The sequence below is a fragment of the Helianthus annuus genome, chromosome 4 (genome assembly GCF_002127325.2).
Source record: "Helianthus annuus cultivar XRQ/B chromosome 4, HanXRQr2.0-SUNRISE, whole genome shotgun sequence".
In the NCBI taxonomy this organism is placed as follows: Eukaryota; Viridiplantae; Streptophyta; class Magnoliopsida; order Asterales; family Asteraceae; genus Helianthus; species Helianthus annuus.
The window spans coordinates 207,307,412-207,320,026 of record NC_035436.2 but is presented as its reverse complement, the minus strand read 5'-3'; positions in this window follow the sequence as shown (position 1 = coordinate 207,320,026).

Here is a 12,615-nt window from a genome sequence, read left to right as displayed (position 1 = left end):
AGATGTAACTATTTTTTTACTTAGTGTATAAAATTATATTTATTCAACCCGTGTAATACACGGGGTTCTAACCTAGTATTTATATGGATTATTATAAGAAAGATGTTGACAGTGTTGTGGATCAAAATTATATTATAATGCTTAATTAAATATGGTTTACCTAATAATTACGCTAACAACTTTTTATTCCAGGATCCACATGATGAGATAGGAAGCAATGGGCCATAATGTGTGCAATGTGAACGCGTAGATCCATAAATGCTTAATTAAACATGGTTTACCTAATAATTACGTCATTAACGAATCTTTGTCTTACGTAATAACTCTACATATACTTGTGTGCTGTTTATGTTTAAAAAAATACAAAATAGCTAGAGAATTCTAAAAAATCTAAAAAATAATAAAGTAAATCATAAAATATTTTCATGGCTATATATAACTGCTATACGAGGTTATTATTGGACACATTTAATGAATTATGAACAACATGCATAAATTCGTATATGGTTATTGTAGTTCTTTATTGCAAAAAGCTGATTTATTAAACGACTCACTATCCATGGTTGAAGAAACACCAAATTTAAATCAGCGGGTTTATTCTTGTGGGAATGGTCTTATTAAGAATGATTAATCCTTAATCTTTCCTCGATGATGTTGTGAGGGTGATCTAAAAAAATTACACCGTTTTTAGTTTTTATGTCCCGTGTTAACTTGTTCCTGTAGGATAAAAAAATTGAATGTTTATTTTGATTTAAAATAAAAAATATGAAAAAAAAAAGTTGGGTCCTTTTATGAATTTGATGAAATATTTTGTAGGAAAGTTTTAATATTATTCAAACTTTTTTTTTAAAGGAGAACTTCATTAGAAACAACCGACCAAAAACCAGGCCGGCACCAGACTACACAGACACTACATTATACAAATTTACACCATCTATCCCACGAGACATCCTTATACTTCGATCTATTAGAAAACCAAAAATAACTTAAAGCCTTAATTTCACTAATATTTTCTCAACACTAACCGGCTTCCCAGAGAACTTCAGATCATTCCTCGCCCTCCATATACACCAACATCCAATAATCAAAATGCCTTGAAGGGCCGCCCTCCATTGATCCGAAACATTGACAGAGAGATGCATCTCGAGAATATCCTTGAAAGCAGTGGCGGAGCTTGACCAAAAATTTCGAGGGGGCATAAAGTGATGGGACCCAATTTTTTTTCCTATCGTTATGTTTCGGGTCGGGTCTGCTATCGATTCGGGTAAGGTCAAATAATAATAGTTCCAAATAAAACAAAAAATTTTCATTCATTCAAAGGATCCGTTCTAACACATAAAAACTTGCGATTAAGTTTATTGTGTGGTGGGTAATCTAGGGTTAAACAAATAAGAGTTAAAATATATTTACAAAACTTCCCATCACTTGTATACAAAGTGGTAATAAACTTTACTTTAATTTATATATTGTATAAATATCTAGGATATATAAAGTGGTAATAAACTTTACTTTAATTTATATATTGTATACATAATTAGGAAAAATAATTGGGGAGAGGCGATCCTATATAATTTTTAAAATTTCCGGACAAAAAATCGGAACCTATACACTTCTACCCGAAACATTAGGGTGGGCGAGTGCACCCCCGGGCACCAAGTAACCTCCGCCACTGCTTGAAAGAGAAGGCAAAGAATAACGGAATCTTGCACCAAGAGCTCACGAATTGCCAGATAGAAGAGGCTACCCAACATGCCGTGAACAAGTGATCTACTGACTCATCGCCGAAGTGACATAGCGGACACGAGACGTCCCCATTTGGATAATAAAGCCACATTTAGGTCCGAAAGCTTACTTAAACCTAAGCCTCCTTTTTTTATGAAAAGTAACCCGATCCCACGCTACCCAGTACATCTTCCTTTCCTCCGAAGAGCCACCCCAAAGAAACTTTTTCATCATCCGTTCCAAATCCAAAATAACTTTTCAAGAACCACTTTAATTAGAGTAACCCTTCCACCTATCAAGAGAGTATTGGATTTCCACAAAGCCAAACGGTTCCGAAACACCTCGTAAACCGGAGACCAATTATTGACTCGATTCATGTTAGCGCTGACCACGAGACCCAAATATTTGAACGGGGTGCTATCCGGATTACATCCTAACTCATACGCCACACTAGACACCTCGTTCCAAGATACGCCAATCCCGTAAAGATTTGATTTATCTATATTAATCTTGAGGCCAGAACAAATGTGGAAACATCTAAGAATCCTTAACACATTAGACACCTCCTCCTTAGACCAATCTCCGGGGATAATAGCGTCGTCCGCATAAAACAAATGAGAAACCACCGGGCCTCTATTAGGCATCTTGATACCTTTCAACTTTCCCGCTAAAACAGCCTTGTCAATCATGTAGGACAAAGCTTCCATAACCGTTAAAAAAAGAAAGGAGAAAGCGGGTCTCCCTGTCTCAACCCTTTACGACACTGAAACTGAAAAGTAGGGGATCCGTTAAGCAGGACAGAAGATCTAGCAGATTCCATAACTCCTTTAATCCATAGACACCATCGATTAGGAAACCCTATTTGACGAAGGATCGAGTCAACGAACTTCCAGTTAACATTATCGTATGCCTTTTCGAAATCTATTTTAAAAAAGAAGGAGATAAAATTTCACTCATGACGAGAGGCCCGTCAAGGATGCATTTACCACTAATAAACGCTGATTGGGACCCAGAGATGACCTTACTAAGCACAACCTTCATCCGATTAGCCAAAGCTTTTGAAATGACCTTGCTCACTACTCCCACAAGGGTGATAGGACGATAGTTATTAATTGAAACCGGGTCTTTGACTTTTGGGACTAAAGTTATGAATGACGAACCGCTTCCATTATTGAAAACACCGTGACAGAAAAACTGACTCTAAAAGGGACCGAAAATCCTCTTCAATAATGGCCAAAAAGATTTAATGAATTTAAAATTCATACCATCAGGGTCGGGAGCCCTATCATCATGGCATCCGAACACAGCATCCTTGATCTCGGCTTCTGAAAAAGGGGAAATAAAAAATTCCTTATCCACCTCGTTGAGCTGCTTGAAATTATCACAAATCAGATCCGGGCGAAACCGGAATAGATTCTCCAAATTTGTCTCTAAAAAAACCGAGAATATGTTTTTTGACTTTAGCCGGCTTCGAACACCAAGCTCCATCGATGTTAAGACCATGTATCTTATTAACCGCTTTCCTTCTGTTGATCATAGAGAATATGTTTTTTGACTTTAGCCGGCTTCAAACACCAACCTCCATCTTCAAGATTCTCCAACTCAACCATAGCCGAGAATAACTGCTCGTTTTCCTTCTCAAGGAACTCGTCACGCCAAATCTTAAGAGATGTTCAATTAAATGTTGTTTAATTAAACAGTGTTTTTATATATTTTATATATTTGTTTTTATATATATTTGGTTTTGCTTCATATGTAACTAGTTTCTTTTTTCTAGTTCTTGTGCATGAATCATTGCAACGAAACTAATGACACAAGCTATTTTCGATCTGCTGATTTGGTCTGGTTTTCAAAATAACATGAAAGTAAATGTTTTATACTTATGAATGGGTAAAACATGGAAAAGGTAAAAGTTTTTACTCATAAAAAAAATTATTTAACTAAATAGATTAAAGAATATTGATCATTACGTGTACAAAAAGTTAATTATGATGTAAAAGAAAATCAATAGGTTATGTTTCACCAACTCTGATTAGAGTATGACTACGCCCCGTTTGCGGTATGCTCATATCATGTATATATGTGTGGGCGTTCGGGGGCAAAAGTGAAAGTGCACTAATTTTAAAGTTATTTTACTAATTTCGTGAAAATAACGTTAAAAGATGGGGATGGTTAATCATGCATCATGTGGTGGCGTTGATAGCGAAAAGACAAGGGGGTACATGCACTAATCGGCGTTTGTCTCAATTGCTGAGTGTTATGTGCCTTATGTCCAAGGTTTGATGTAAAACTACAATCGAGCTGGGGGTTTCATTGGAAGCAGCATCTCTATTCCTACGGGATAGAGATAAGGCTGTCTACATCTCACCCTTCTCAGACTTTACCTTAGTTTTGCTATTTATGGTATATACTGAGTATGATGATTTGAGTATGACGTTATTTTTAAAAGAGTAAACTGCCATTTTGGTCCCTGATGTTTGATCACTTTTGCCACTTTAGTCCAAAACTCAAATCTTTTGCATCTGAGTCCCTATGGTTTCAATTTTATTGCCATTTTGGTCCAAAAGTGAAGTCGGGTCATATTTGTCTTCTTAAATCCTGCTATTTTGTCCTTTTCCTCAGGGGCAAAATGATCATTTTAAATAAAATTCGATCTTTGACTTATATAAAACCAAATCAACAGTTAATCCCTCTGCATTTTGCCCCTAAGGAAAATGACAAAATAGCAGAATTTTATAAGATAAATATGACCTGACTTCACTTTTGGACCAAAATGGCAATAAAACTGAAACCACAGGGACCCAGATGCAAAAGGTTTGAGTTTTGGACTAAAGTGACAAAAATGACCAAACCTCAGGGACCAAAATGGCAGTTTACTCTTTTTAAAATCAAACCAAACCAAACGACTTTGCATTTTACAAAGTTTTTGAGAATTATACCGGGTCAATGATTTTATATTTTTTTGGCTTGTTTATATAATTTATAGCAAATACAAGATTTTCACTTTCTTTTATTTTGAACGTCAAATTATACTTTCATTCAACACCAAATATTACAAAAGTCATATGTTCAAATGGTTAGCAAGTGACTAGCCAACCACCTGAAAAAACCAACACACCCGATTACATATTTATGTTTTAAACTAACATCAAAACTAAATCTACCCAAAATTGAATTCCAGCCAATTATTCCACTCCCAATTTGTTTTCTTTGCCCTGCTTTTGATCCAAGAGAATGTTGTTGCTTGCATTTCTCCGAATATCGCGTCTATATTCGCCCTTGTTCCGTTGAAAATGAGCTCGTTTCTTGCCTTTCAAATCATCCAGCACGTTGTTATGACAATCGTTTTAACATACCTCCTTTTCCGCACCTCAATTTTATTCTGTTTATAACATTCCAAGAGATCCTTCATATTAAAAGCGAAAATGTGTGGGATTTTACACCACACACTCACTTTAAGCCAAAGAACCGAAGCAACATAACAAGCAGTAAATAAATGGCCGGCATCCTCTTCTTGTTCTCCACACAGTTTACATATCGCCGATTCTGGTAACATAATATTTACATATGCCAATCATTTTTGTGGTATGTATTAAAAATTCAAACCATACTGGCCGGTTTCATTTAATTCATTAAACACTAACCGCTCATCTTGGTTAATTTTGATGAGTTTTTTTGCAGGAATGGTGTTAAATGTGAGATTAAATATATAAATGTAATATTTAATCTTGTAGCCTATATAATCATTTATATTATATTAGATCAAAATATATTTATTAACCTATTAATAATTAGTTGGTAATTGTTGATGGACCATATTACCCTTATTAACTAATTGGGTTTCCTCTTGGGTGTATAAATAAGGGGCTTATTAGAGAGTTTAAAGGTTACACACATTACACAATCACAACCCTCATAACATCAAAGAAATCGTCTCTCTCCCCATAACCGATTCTCACCCTAGTTTCGGTTTCATCACCATCATAACTTACACCCTAAGGAGGAACCAGATCATCCTAACAATCATGACTAACTCGATGGCTGCATCCCTGACTGGATTCTCTGCTGGGTTATCTGCTGTAACAGGTATTATTCATGTTTTCCATTATGTTTAAAACAGAACTGATCCAACATTAAATTGATCTGGATTTTGGATGGTGGTATATAGGAATGAAAAGTTTTTGAAAATAAGTATTATGTTTGTACCATGAGCGCAATGTCAGACTTGTGGTTTGCTATTAAATACTTGGTTTTGTTAACACTTAATTAACTAATCAGAATCAGATAATTTTTACAAAACCAAAATAGCTTTACTTGAATGAGCTTCTGATGTATTAATTCTGGCCAAAGCTGATTTAATACATCTATTTATTGTTCAAGTATTATAAAAGGCTATGTTAAGTATGCATTACAAACGTGAAATGTCTTAATTCTGGCCAAAGCTGATTTAATTCATTTATGTTTAGCATGCTTGACAAGTGCATAACTAAAGTGATTATCTCATTTCTGGCCAAAGCTGATTTGTCATGATTGCTTTGCACACATACTTAAATGATTACACTTCTGGCCAAAGCTGATTTGTCTTCGTTTAAGTAGAATTTTACTAAGTCTATTATTTTGATGTTAGTAATGGACATTATCACAGCTTCATAATTATAATGGTCATTATTTATGCCTGCCTTAGTGTAACAAGCCCATTAGATCACATTAGGATTTCTTCTTTTGTATCATAACTTTCTCATCTTATTTCCACTACCAGCACCCAATTGCGGGATTCCACCTTTGACTGGTGATAATTTTGCTGAATGGAAGGATGCCCTCATGCTTACTCTAGGATTGCTAGACTTTGATTATGCTCTAAGAGAGAATAAGCCAGCGGACCTTACCGCTACAAGTACTGCTGCTGAGCAGATAGTCCATGATAAATGGACTAGGTGTAACCGCATGTCTCTCATGTTCATGAAGCAATCCATTCATAACTCAATCAGAGGGGCCATTCCTGATTCTGAAAATGCTAAAACCTATCTGGCTTCTGTGGAGGATCAATTCAAGGGAACATCAAAAGCACACGCTAGCACTCTTATCCTCAAGCTGGTGACAACTAAGTATGATGGGAGGAGCGGCATTCGCGAACACATCATGATGATGCATGATATGGCCAATAAGCTGAAGGGCCTAGAGATGGAAATCAGTGATGGTTTTCTCGTTCACTTCATCATCACTTCGCTTCCTTCGTCCTATGAAGCTTTCAAGATCAATTACAACACTCAGAAGGACAAATGGACGATGAGTGAGCTGATCGCTATGTGCGTGCAGGAGGAAGAGCGTATGAAGATGGATCGCACTACTGATGTTGCTAACTTCACCACTTCCAGCTCAAAGAAGAGGAAGAACTCTTATCAAAGAAAGGATGCTTCTAAGGTTCAAAAGCCAAATCCAAATCCTAATACAAGTGCACCTTCCAGCTCTAAGAACTCCTTAGGCAAACCCTATTGCAAGTTCTGTAAGAAAACAGGACATAAGCAAAAGGAATGCCCTGACTTTAAGGAGTGGCTGGCTAAGAAAGGTAACGATTTTTTCATGATACTTGAGTCCTTTAATTTAAATGTTCCTGCTAATTCTTGGTGGTTTGATTCTGGTTCTATGGTTCATGTAACCAATTCACTTCAGGGATTCCTTACAATCCGGAAGCTGGGAAGAAACCAAAGAACACTTAAAGTTGGGGATGATCGGGAATTAGAAGTGAAGGCCATAGGAACATTACAATTATTTTTGAAAACTGGTTTATGTATTAAACTTTATGATACCTTATATGTTCCTGAGGTAACTCGGAACCTTGTATCAGGACCAAAGTTAGACATGGACGGTTTTGTCGTTTCTCATGGTCATCGCAAACTCTCTATTCTCTATGATTCCGTTGTTTATGGTACTGGCATTCTGGATGGTGGTCTCTATAGATTAGAACTAGATGATAATTTTTCCAAATCTTTGTTGTCATATAATATTAATGAATCACTCACAAAGATGGAAAAGAAACAAATTCGAGACTTAGAGACTTCATCTATGTTGTGGCATCAACGTTTAGGCCACATCTCAAGAGAACGATTAAATCGTCTCGTAAAGGATGAAGTCTTACCTCCTCTCGATTTCACTGATTTTGGAACATGTGTCAAATGTCTTAAAGGCAAAATGACATCAGCGAATAAGAAAGGTGCCACTAGGAGCTCTAATTTATTAGAACTCATTCACACTGACATTAGTGGTCCCTATCAAATCGCTGGCATCACAGGACATACTTCATTTATCACTTTCATTGATGATTATTCTCGTTACATGTACTTGTATCTTATAAAGGAAAAGTCTGAATCTCTTACAACTTTTAAAGATTATAAAGCTGAAGTTGAAAAGCAATTAGATCGTCAGATTAAAGTTGTGAGATCAGACAGAGGCGGTGAATATTATGGAAGACATACTGATGTGGGTCAAGCTCCTGGTCCATTTTATGAGTTTTGTAAGGGCCAGGGGATTGTGAACCAATACACCATGCCTGGTACACCTCAGCAGAATGGTGTCGCTGAACGAAGAAATCGTACCCTTATGAACATGGTGCGCAGTATGTTAGCCAACACTAATTTACCATTATTCCTCTGGACTGAAGCGTTAAAAGCAGCTGTTCATATACTCAATAGAGTTCCTTCTAAGTCTGTCCCTAAAACTCCTTATGAACTTTGGACAGGAAGGAAACCGAGTCTTAAATATATGAAAGTATGGGGCTGCATTGCTGAAGCAAAATTATATAATCCTTTCCTAAGGAAACTTGACCCTAAAACAGTTACCTGCTTCTTTATCGGGTATCCTGATCATTCAAAGGGTTATCGTTTCTATTGTCCTTCCCATGTCACCCGTATTGTTGAAACCAAGCGTGCTGCGTTCCTGGAGGATTTCAAGGTCAGTGGGAGCAGTACTAACCCTTACGAAGAATTGCAAGAAGTACAAGACGCGGGGGGGAGAGACTCGTCGCTTACCATTACTCCGTTTACTCCTCTTGTACCACATGCAACTGCACCTGAAGCCACTGCACAAACTCCAACTCCACAACCAGAACCCATTATACCTCATAACGAAGGCACATCAAACGCTCAAAACCAAGACAACGCTCAACCCGAAAATCAGCTCAGGAGGTCATCTAGGCAAAAACGGCCTACTAATTGGGATGATTATATTACCTACCTGACTGAAATGGATGCTGGAAAGCTCAATGATCCTATCTCTTATAATGAAGCCATTAGCAGTGATCAGTCTTCTGAATGGAACAAAGCAATGATTGATGAGCTTGAATCCATGAAGAAAAATGACGTTTGGGATTTGGTAGAATTACCCAACGGTGTCAAACCTGTAGGTTGTAAATGGGTGTTCAAAACAAAACTAGATCCGAATGGGAACGTTGAACGCTACAAAGCGAGATTGGTTGCAAAGGGCTACACTCAGAAAGAGGGAATTGATTATCAAGAGACGTTTTCACCTGTCTCTCGTAAAGATTCATTAAGGATCGTTATGGCCCTAGTAGCTCATTTTGATTTAGAGCTGCATCAGATGGACGTCAAAACTGCTTTCCTTAACGGAGACTTAGACGAAGATGTTTACATGAAACAACCTGAAGGCTTCAAACCTGAAGGTCAGGAGCATCTAGTCTGTAAGTTGAAGAAATCCATTTATGGGTTAAAACAAGCATCACGTCAATGGTATCTCAAGTTTGATGAAGTCATGAAGAGGCAAGGTTTTATGAAGAATCAAGTGGATCAATGCACCTACCTCAAGATGAGTGGGAGTAACTTTACTATACTTGTCCTTTACGTAGATGACATTCTATTGGCAAGTAATAGTTTAGACATGTTGCATGAGTCGAAGCGGTTACTTTCGCATAACTTCGACATGAAGGATCTCGGAGATGCTTCTTACGTCATTGGCATCGAAATTCACCGAGATAGACACAAAGGGATCTTAGGACTTTCTCAAAAGACTTACATAGATCGTGTCCTTACACGTTACAACATGCAACAGTGCAAACCCTCCGTCGCTCCAGTAGTTAAGGGAGATGTTTTCGGTTCATTCCAGTGTCCGACAACAGAGGTTGAAAAGGAGCAAATGAGCCAGATACCTTACGCGTCAGTAGTCGGGAGCCTGATGTATGCTCAAGTCTGTACTCGCCCAGATATCGCTTATATTGCTGGAATGCTAGGCCGTTATCAGACTAATCCTGGCCTAGATCACTGGAAAGCAGCTAAGAAGGTCCTCAGATATCTGCAAGGGACGAAAAACTATAAACTGACTTATAGAAGAAGTGATCACTTAGAAGTGGTAGGTTATTCTGATTCTGACTTTGCCAAATGCAAAGATGACAAGAAATCCACTTCGGGCTACATCTTTATGTTAGCAGGCGGACCTATCTCATGGAAGAGTCATAAACAACAGTTAACTACAACTTCCACAATGATGGCAGAATACATTGCTGTTTACAACGCAACCTGTCATGGAATGTTGCTTAGAAATCTGATCACTGGACTCAAAATCGTTAATTCCATTTCTAGACCATTGAAGCTTTACTGTGATAACTCAGCTGCCGTTAGTTTCTCGAACAGTAACAGTTCGACTGGAGCTGGTTTATATCTCGATACAAAATACTTGTTCGTACGTGAACGAGTTGAGGAAAATAATCTTTGTATTGAGTATATTAGTACTAAAGATATGCTAGCGGATCCGATGACTAAAGGTCTCCCACCTAAAGTTTTCGAAGAACATGTATCGAATATGGGACTTACTAAAGACCTTGTTTAATGGCATATTGTACTACCTTATGTTTTAATTAATAAAATTTCCTCAGTTTGATTTTGTATGTCTCTAACATATGTTCTGCCGGTGTAATGACATATAGACAAATATAAATACAAATCAGACGCTAAAGGGCTTATACATATTTTGATCGTAACTGTTAGGTTTTAAATTGAGGCTATAGTATGACTAATGGGGGTCCTGAGTCGAATGATGATTCAACGGCTGTATTTCTCTGCTATAGTTCTTGGTTTAAAGCTAAAATGAGTGTTAACTCCTGGCCAGGCTTACCTAATACTCATGATAAATGATTACTTGGCTAAGTGGGAGAATGTGAGATTAAATATATAAATGTAATATTTAATCTTGTAGCCTATATAATCATTTATATTATATTAGATCAAAATATATTTATTAACCTATTAATAATTAGTTGGTAATTGTTGATGGACCATATTACCCTTATTAACTAATTGGGTTTCCTCTTGGGTGTATAAATAAGGGGCTTATTAGAGAGTTTAAAGGTTACACACATTACACAATCACAACCCTCATAACATCAAAGAAATCGTCTCTCTCCCCATAACCGATTCTCACCCTAGTTTCGGTTTCATCACCATCATAACTTACACCCTAAGGAGGAACCAGATCATCCTAACAATCATGACTAACTCGATGGCTGCATCCCTGACTGGATTCTCTGCTGGGTTATCTGCTGTAACAGGTATTATTCATGTTTTCCATTATGTTTAAAACAGAACTGATCCAACATTAAATTGATCTGGATTTTGGATGGTGGTATATAGGAATGAAAAGTTTTTGAAAATAAGTATTATGTTTGTACCATGAGCGCAATGTCAGACTTGTTGCCTAATGCACTTGTAGTACAAGCGCATCCCAATTAAATAAAAATCAATCTCGCCGGCGTAAGGTATATTCAACGGAGAAGACAAGACAGTCGACGGAGACCCAGAACTTGTATATTTTGGTTACGCTTGTATGAAAAGCGTTTGTTCAATTTATTATTTGGGATACGCTTGTTCAGGTAGCATGTTGACTAAAGTTCAAAATAGAATTGTTTGAAGAAGAAAGTGGGTGGAGAAAGTAAAATTTGTATTATTTTTTTAATATAATTATTGATTGTGTGATATGCTTGCGGAACCAGTTTTGAATGCAAATTGCCAAATTAGTGCGTCGTAACACCTTTGATCGGGCCAGTTTTGTCAGTCCCTTAAATCTATTACGTGAGGCCTACGTAAGGACCCCCTCATTTACCTTGTTGTGTTTGGTAGAGAGATATTGAGCCGCAACGTTGCCCCCTGGTTGTTTAACTTAATAAAAAAACGTATAAAAGATGATTTTCGAGAGTAATTTAGTGTGTCGTAACACCTTTGATCGGCCCGCTAGTTCTTATTGTTTGAATATACTACGTGAGTGTGGTGTAATGACCCGGTCATCGAGCATTTTTGCTGTTTCTGGTGATAGTATTTCAACTTTCAAAAAATTGCCACCGGTGGTGGTTTTTCAAACTAATAATAGGTAAATACGATCTGGCTAATCAAAATATATAAATTAAAAAGACCATACAAATACAAGTCCTAAAATTTAAAAAGTTCCACATGCCTAGATGAAACAAGAATTGAAAAGTTGCAATGATAGGTAAATGTGGTGGTACAAGAACTGAAAAGTTTTCTTTCACTAAGATAATATGAATGCTAATAACGGAGGCACATATATAAGTAAAATGACTTTAGAATTATTGGAGTCTAATTTCTTTAATATCACAATTTAATTTTTTGTCATCTCATGAAAATAGTAACACTATACCGTGCAGAGACCATATTCAAAAATGTCTTGATTCCATGTGCAAGACTACAATATCTCTCAAAAAAACACAGGCTATGATTTCATTTTTGGACAGAAAAAGAAATGGTCCTCAATTCATATAGATTATGTTTGACTAACAAGCACATTGTAAAAAAAACTAAAATAAAAAAAATTGAGAAACCTCCAAATATCATACATCACATGCATAAAAAAAAACAAAATATTACGATACAATGT